A 7,545-nucleotide genomic window follows, 5' to 3' on the forward strand; every position below is an offset into this window, starting at 1 on the left:
CTTCATGTAGATAGGTGAGATCAAAATTTATCTAAACCTTTGAATTTTTATACCAATGCTTCCCATTTCAATTGAACATCTCTAAGGATGTTGATAAGTTAAAAGAGTCCAACTTCCGTCAATAAAGGACAAAAATAGATACGTGCCTTAATCACACTTGTTTTTAAAATACCCTTCTCCTCTTCTTAGAACAAAAATTAGAGAACTAGAGAGACAAGGAAAGAAAGCAACGAATTTTGCATGGTTCTGTCTCTTCTCCTCATCTTCCTTTGCCATTGAAAGGTATCACTCTCTCTCTCTCTCTCTCTCGTTTTCATGTCTTGATTTCTTTATTACCCACGAGCTTCTTGTTCTTAGTGTAAAATAATGGTGATGGTGAGGGTTTTATCCTTCTTTTTTGTTTTCTTGTTTCTTTTGGATTCTTAAAGAGAGGATAGATATAGAAACGCTTTTTGCATGGAGTCTTTATCTTTATCTTCTTGTGTTATGTACTTTTGTTCTTAAAATTCAACAGTTTCTTTCCCGGGAAATGGGAGCATCACACATATTATTTCTTTATTGGAGGATCCAAGGGCTTCTTGGTATAAAAAAATCAGACCTCTGTTTTAGGGAAATTATTTCAGCACAACCATGTTGGACAAACCCAGATTGTCTTTTCTTTTTTAATATGCTTGTGGGTGTTTTACTGTTTTATTGTGTACTGTAATAACCATTGATAGCTCCTTAAGTACTAAAAGACAAGATGGGTTAGTGAAAATATCACAACATGGTTGTGCTCATATCATTTCCCCTGTTTTATTTCTTTTTCTTTTGGGTTCTTGCTCTGTTTTATTGTGAAATCTTTTTTTTATTTTTTATTTATACAGTTTCTGTCTGAAGAGTTGTTTTCTATTATACCTTTGAGGGAGATCATGTTAGATTTTGATTTTCAAAATCCTATTTTTGGTCAAAAGATAGTGTTTGGAAAATGTTTTCCAAGTGTGTTTTGGAAAAGGAAAAACTTTTCTTTGGAAAGATTTGCTTTTTGCAAGAGAAAGAGAAGAGTGCAAAAGTAGTGTGCCGACTCATAAGAAAAGAAAAATTAGGCTTATAAAGCTTTACCTTTTTCTCTTCTTTATTATGGTGCACAATGGTCTTAGCCTTGGGTTGAACCGTGGGACGGTGCGTTGCACCGTTCGCACACGCGCGCTCGGCGTGGGCAATGGGCAATGGGCTATAGGGCGCATAGTGGCACTTTATTGGCAATTTTTTAGGCGCACTTTGCACCCGCTGAAAGGGTGTTTTCCAACCGGAAAAGCCACCAGAAGCTCTATAAAAATAGTAGAAAATACTATTCTAAACAGAATTCGGATTTCAACTTTGGCATACCCAGAAATACTATTTCCAGCACAATTCTCTCTCTCTAAATCCGTACAAAGTTACTGTTTTACTGTGTAAGCCCAATGGTTTTCACCTTGGCATTCACATCTTGTTTTGATGATTCCAATACTCAAGTGATCTTTTATCACTAATGTGTTTGAATGTCTAAGTTGTAGATTATGATAAAGTAAAATCAAGGATGCTTGGATTGAAGGCTAAGAAGCTCACATTGGACCACCAATTGGAAGGCCAAAGTCATCAAGCAAGAAGTCTTGAAGACCATTTTTTGTCTTTTAGAATGTATTTGATCCAACCCTAGATTAGGCTTTTAGAGGCATAATTAAGTTAATCTCACACACCCTAAATAAACAAGTGATTGTATTTGTGGAGTTCCAACACCTTGGAACCCTCATAGCAATCCCATCATGGTTGAGAATTGGAAGCCCAAAACAGAATTGAAAATCTGCTCTGCATAGGCTTCTCGGAACTCCGAGAGTTTTTTTTCGGAACTCCGAGAAATGGTCCAATAGATCATTTTCCATCTTCTGTGTGTATTCTCGGAACTCCGAGATTTATTCTCGGAACTCCGAAAATTCTCGGAACTCCGAGAATTATTCTCGGAACTCCGAGAACACTCCAACGGTCTGAAAAAGAGCCGTTTGGAATTTTGCTGGAATTACCTCAATGCCATTGAACGGTCATATTTTGGTTTTCCTATAAATATGGGTTTTCTAAACATACAAACTATCAATCCTAACACTCTAAAATTTCATTTGAATATCCAAGAGTGAATCAAACTTCAATTGTGCCTCTCATCACCATCTTTAGGATTTGGATCATAGGCTCAAATTTGTACATCCATTTTGTAACCCTTGTGAGGGATTTTTCATTTCATTCTTTCAAACCTTCGAGTGTTGTATTCGGGCGAGTATTCGGAGAAGCGTAGCCTATTCTCCGTGGTGAGGATAGCCACCGAGGTTAAAGCTATTGGGGTGAGGATAGCCACCAAAGTTAAAGCTATTGTAATTGGCATTCGATCTTCGTCAAGGTTAAGAAGATCAAATAGTGAAGCCATCAACGGGTTTGGTTGGTGGAGTGGAGTAGGCCTCGGATTTGAGGACCGAACCACTTTAAATCTCGGGTGCACTCTTTCTATCTCTTTGCTCTTTTATTTGCATTGCACCATTAGATTTATCTTGTATGCTTGAATATTGATTCTTGATCTCTTAACTTTAAAATAATTTTAAAGGTATTAAAATTAGTAGATTCTATTTCTTAAACAACCATATTCTCCCTCCTCATTGTGTTGCCAATCTAGTATAACTTGGGACCCCCCTACATCGTTTTTTCATACTGTTTTAGAAATCCTTTCAAGTATTCTGTTTTCTGCAGAAACAAAACTCTTGTGTCTCAAATACTTGCAAAATTCAAAGGTGATTCAGGCTTGATTCCGTTCAGTGCAGAACGTCGTCAAGCATTCGGTTTGGAACCGGGCCTCATTGTATCTTGGAGGCGAGTTCGTGGTCCCCTTTGCACACTACTGGTGGGAGCGAATATCGTCTTAAAGAGAGCGTTTACACCCCTTGAAGCATCTTCCTATCTTCTTATCTTTTCTTAGATTGAACCAGTACACAAGATTCTTCAACAGATCATGGCGGGTGATGGCTTTCGGCATGAGATGATGTGAGTTGCTATATGTTGTTCTTATTTTCATTTCTTGATTTCATTTCTCATTGATATACTGTTGTTTCTTGGTATGAGGTTGTAGGTTTAAACTCTACATACATGACTATTTAGTAAAAAGGAACTTACATACAACGGCAGAGATATTCAAGAGAGAGGCAAACGTCCCAAAAAATGAACGCATAGGTAATGCATCGAATACTGTATGATTATAATTTACTTCATTGGATTGAAATTAATTGTAGATTGGGAGTGTGTCTAGAATTGTATGTTTATATTGTTTACTTATTGTTTTGTATGCAATGTTCATGACTTTGTGCTATTAAACTTAACATTTCCTCTGTTCGCATGCTGAAGCAGAGAAAGGGTTGTTTTTGGGTTAGTTGTGAAAGTTTTAACATGACCCAACTGTCTTATACTCTTATAGGTGTTCTTTTTTTCTTTTCTTCTTTTGACATAGGGTATCCCCACCCCACTTTTGTAAGGCGGGACTAGTCCCTATGGATGCGCACAGGTGTTCTTATAGGTGTTCTTCACCTAGGCGCCGAGGGGCTTTGATAGGTTCAGTAACCTAGGATATGTAATGTTAGCAATGTTGCATTTATGATTATAACTGTGAGAGGGGCTAGTCACCTAGTCCTGCTTAACCAAATTGGCAACTATGGGTCCATCATAATGACAAATGGATGCTTCATTTCAATTTTCTGATTAGGCTGTGTGAATGTTTTCTTTTACAGCAATTGATGAACCAGAGGGTTTCTTATCGGAATGGTGGTCTTTCTTTTATGACATGTTTACCTCTAGAACGTGTAAGAATCTTGAGGCCAATGAAGCTGATGTCAAGGTGATGATTTGGATGGATTCTAAATTTAATAATTTCTTCTGAGTTCTTGCAAGTGAGGTCGTTCTTACGTTCTAGTGTCCCTTTAATTCATCTTGGCAAGCTCAACTACCAATAATTGATGAACACCAACTACACCTTAAAGTTCCTCCAATGCAACAAAGTGTTGTGCCGCTGTGGCAAGATTTTAGTCCTGGTTTACCGACTAGAATGGATCCTGAAATCATGTTGGGACAGCCATCTGCGAGCTCGTATGCTTCCGGAAATTACGATGTAGAGGGGCAGCTTAGACTCTTTAATTCACACTTTCAGACTCAACAACCAATAAATGTTGAACAACAACCAAAATTTCAAGCTCCTCCAATGCAACAAAGTGTTGTGCAGCTGCAGCAAGATGTTAGTCATTCTTCTCCAAGTTGTTTACCGACCAGAACAGACCCTGAAATCATGTTTGGACAGCCACCAGCGAGTTCATCTGCTTTTCAAAATTACAATGTCAAGGAGCTGTTTAGTCCCGGAAATTACAATGTTGAGGAGCTGAGTCTCAGAAATTATGATGTCGGGGAGCAGTTTAGTCACTTTAGATTACATGGACAAAACATTTTCATTCCAAAAATTGTTAGGAGAGCCAACACCAACCGGAATGGATCCTGAAATCATGTCAGGAAAGTTACCAGCAAGCCCACCACACCTTCAAGATCCTCCAAAGCAACAAAGTGTTGGGCATCTGAAGAAAGATGTTTCTCATTCTTCTCCAATCGGTTTACCGACAGGAATGACTCCTGAAAAGTGAAATCATATTGGGACAGCCACCAGGGTGCCAACCACACCTTCAAGATCCTCCAATGCAACCAAGTGTTGGGCAGATGCAGCAAGATGTTAGTCATTCTTTACCGACCGGAATGAATCCTGAGATCATGTTGGGACAGCAACCAGTGAGCTTGTCGTCTTCCAGAATCAATGAGGTGCAGCTTCAGAACTCTCCTCATAGAGAAAGGAGACCATAGAGGCAGCTTGCCAAAGTGGACAGATTGTCTGTTCTCAAGTCGGCAACTAATCAAAACGGGTATTATTCAGAACTCTCGACACCTTAGCTTGCTGGTTTGCTTGTTTCATGGGTGCCTTTTGGTTTATAATCTTTCTATTGCATATGTGCATGTAAGGTACTGCTAATGATAATTGTTTGCAACCACAGTCACAACGACCAATGTCCGATAATAGATGCCTAGGTTTGGGCATTCTGAGGCAGGTTTGTTTAAATTTTATGCTGCAATTCGCTTGTTAATAGATACCAGGCTCAGCCCAAATCATTGTCTTTGGTTTTGGGTAATGTCAGATCAGCTCGGCCTGATTCTTCTCCTTAATTGCATAGCCTTGTACATTTAAGCTATCATTATGTTATTTGATTAAAGGATCATCTACAAATTTGATAAAATCAACTCATTGCAGTTTGTCTTGCTGCACTTTACCACACTGAGATACTAAACACTTGAAAGAAAAGAAATTTATAGCAGATGTTTTACTCGGCAAATAACTTAAAAGGCAAAATTATTTGATAAGCATAACTTGCAGTTAATAATGCAATAGTATAGACAATAAAGCGCGGACATGTTAGTTCGCTCTTTGATTCAGCAGTTAAATAAATCAATGCAACCACTTTATGTACCATCAAGGTATTTTTGAGTCTTTGTCCCCAGAATTTGAAAGGACCGATATAGTTTGGGGTGAATTCACTAGCTAGTTTGGGCTTTTGAACCCTTCTCATTTGTGCAACTACGCTTTAAGTGCATACATGTTGATTTTTTCTTCCTAATATGAATAAATTATACTCGACCATTCTTGTTTGGTTGTGTCTTGTTTCTCACTCCATCTGGCTTCTCCTTGTAACTAGGAATGGTTTTGTTAATTGTTAGACTAGGATAAAGAGTTAGTATAGGTATCTCCTAGTTTAACTAGAACCAGAAATTCTCTCTCTCTCTCTCTCTCTCTCTCTCTCTCTCTCTCTCTCTCTATATATATATATATATATATATATATATATATATATATATATATATATATATATACACACATATATATACACACATACATCTGTGAGAGAATTATAATGCGAATGGGGGAGGGAGAGAGAGAGGGAGAGGCGGGGGGGGGGGGGGGGAGGGGAGAATTTTCTTCTTGGGGTTTTCTCTTTTGGTGAGAAATTGATAGGGGATCTGTCTTTTCTCTTTTGTGTATGATCTGGGTTGAAAAGGACAAGGGACAGGGTTGTTGTGGTTTGCAATTTTGGTATAAAACCATTGTAATTTGCTTTATTGTTTTCTCATAGTGTAAGATCGTGTTCTCTCCCGTGGAGATAGTCACCTTGGCCTAACCATTTAAAATCTTGATGCGTGTACGATGTTTTTTCCTTTCTATTGTCACACTATTCCAGTTTTTGTCTAATTTCTAATTGGTTGAGTTAGACCTTTGTGTGATTGTCACTGGACAATGTTTTATTAGTGATCTGCAAGCCTTCGTATTGTTAAAATATTTGTTATTTTACTTGTTGATTTGGTTCGGGCAGATACACTATACATTGTTGGTATTTCCAGGACATATTGTACAAACCATAGAGGCTGTTTCATCTTCTTTTTACTATATTTGTTTCTCATCCACGACAAGAGGTCAGGTAATCTTTCTAAAGCTAAATCTTTTAGCATATAATGTAAAAGTTACTCAATCATATGGTGGGACTTTGAAACTTCTAATTGTTGAGTTTTTGTTTTGTAACAGCATGCATGTCCGTATGGTATTACGTTTAACCTGGTACATAGGTGATCTGTTTACGAGTTGGTTGTTTTAAATGTGCTAGAGGATATGAGATCTCTCTGTTGGATGTTTGCGTGTATGAGATCGCCTGATCACCATTGGATTGTCTGGGTGTTAAATTAAGCAACTAGACTGGATGAAGTAGCTAAAGTTAAATCAGCATTATTCTGTTCTTATCAATTTACATGTTTATTCTAACCTTCCTACGCAAGCTCTTTAAGACTTTCCACCTCATTGGTATTTTGCCTTTCTCGGTCGACCACCTATCTAATACCTGATGACCAACGCGGGCAAGCCACACCCAAGTCCTTCCATCCCCGCCTCGTCATTCCCTTCCACCCTCATTGTGTCCACCGGGGATCACCGACCCTGCAACACTCACGATCTGATTATCATAGAGAAAGATAGATCTTCCACTTCTCTCTCAATGCCACCTATGGCGACGACTGACACTTTGTTCTCGTCTTAAGCTATCGCAACCATCCATCGCTGATCACCGCCGACAAGTTCTTCTAGGCAGGTCCTATCACTAGCCTCCTACTCCGGGTCCTGTCAGTGCTCTAGCCTCGGCACAACAAGGGGTCTACTCAATATGTTGCTTTGGCACTGACACACACACAAAATGGTTTTCTCTTGTTCCATCTTCACACAATGGTCCCTAATCCATAGTCTTTGCACTTTTGCCAATATTGTTATTGGAAGATGTTGCCACCACGACCAATCGCATGCTGTCGGTTCACTCGGGTCTTCAAACCCTAATTTTTTTTGTCCATTTCAGTTGAGTTGCATCAGTTTCCATGATGAGCATGGCTGAAAAAGCGACCCGTGTCTTTGAGAAAAAGAGTAATTATATT

General features: G+C 38.7%; 1 long non-coding RNA gene across 1 annotated transcript; it reads left to right on the forward strand.

Moving 5' to 3' along the window:
• The first annotated feature begins 212 nt into the window (after positions 1-212).
• On the forward strand, positions 213-3,354 carry LOC143855094 (uncharacterized). The gene is made up of 3 exons (XR_013237688.1): positions 213-282; positions 2,752-3,042; positions 3,128-3,354. It is a non-coding gene; the product is annotated as an uncharacterized LOC143855094 (long non-coding RNA).
• Positions 3,355-7,545: the final 4,191 nt, after the last annotated feature.

Source organism: Tasmannia lanceolata, unplaced genomic scaffold (assembly GCF_043159265.1).
Source record: "Tasmannia lanceolata isolate RefF3 unplaced genomic scaffold, GAP_Taslan_0.1 ptg000020l, whole genome shotgun sequence".
In the NCBI taxonomy this organism is placed as follows: Eukaryota; Viridiplantae; Streptophyta; class Magnoliopsida; order Canellales; family Winteraceae; genus Tasmannia; species Tasmannia lanceolata.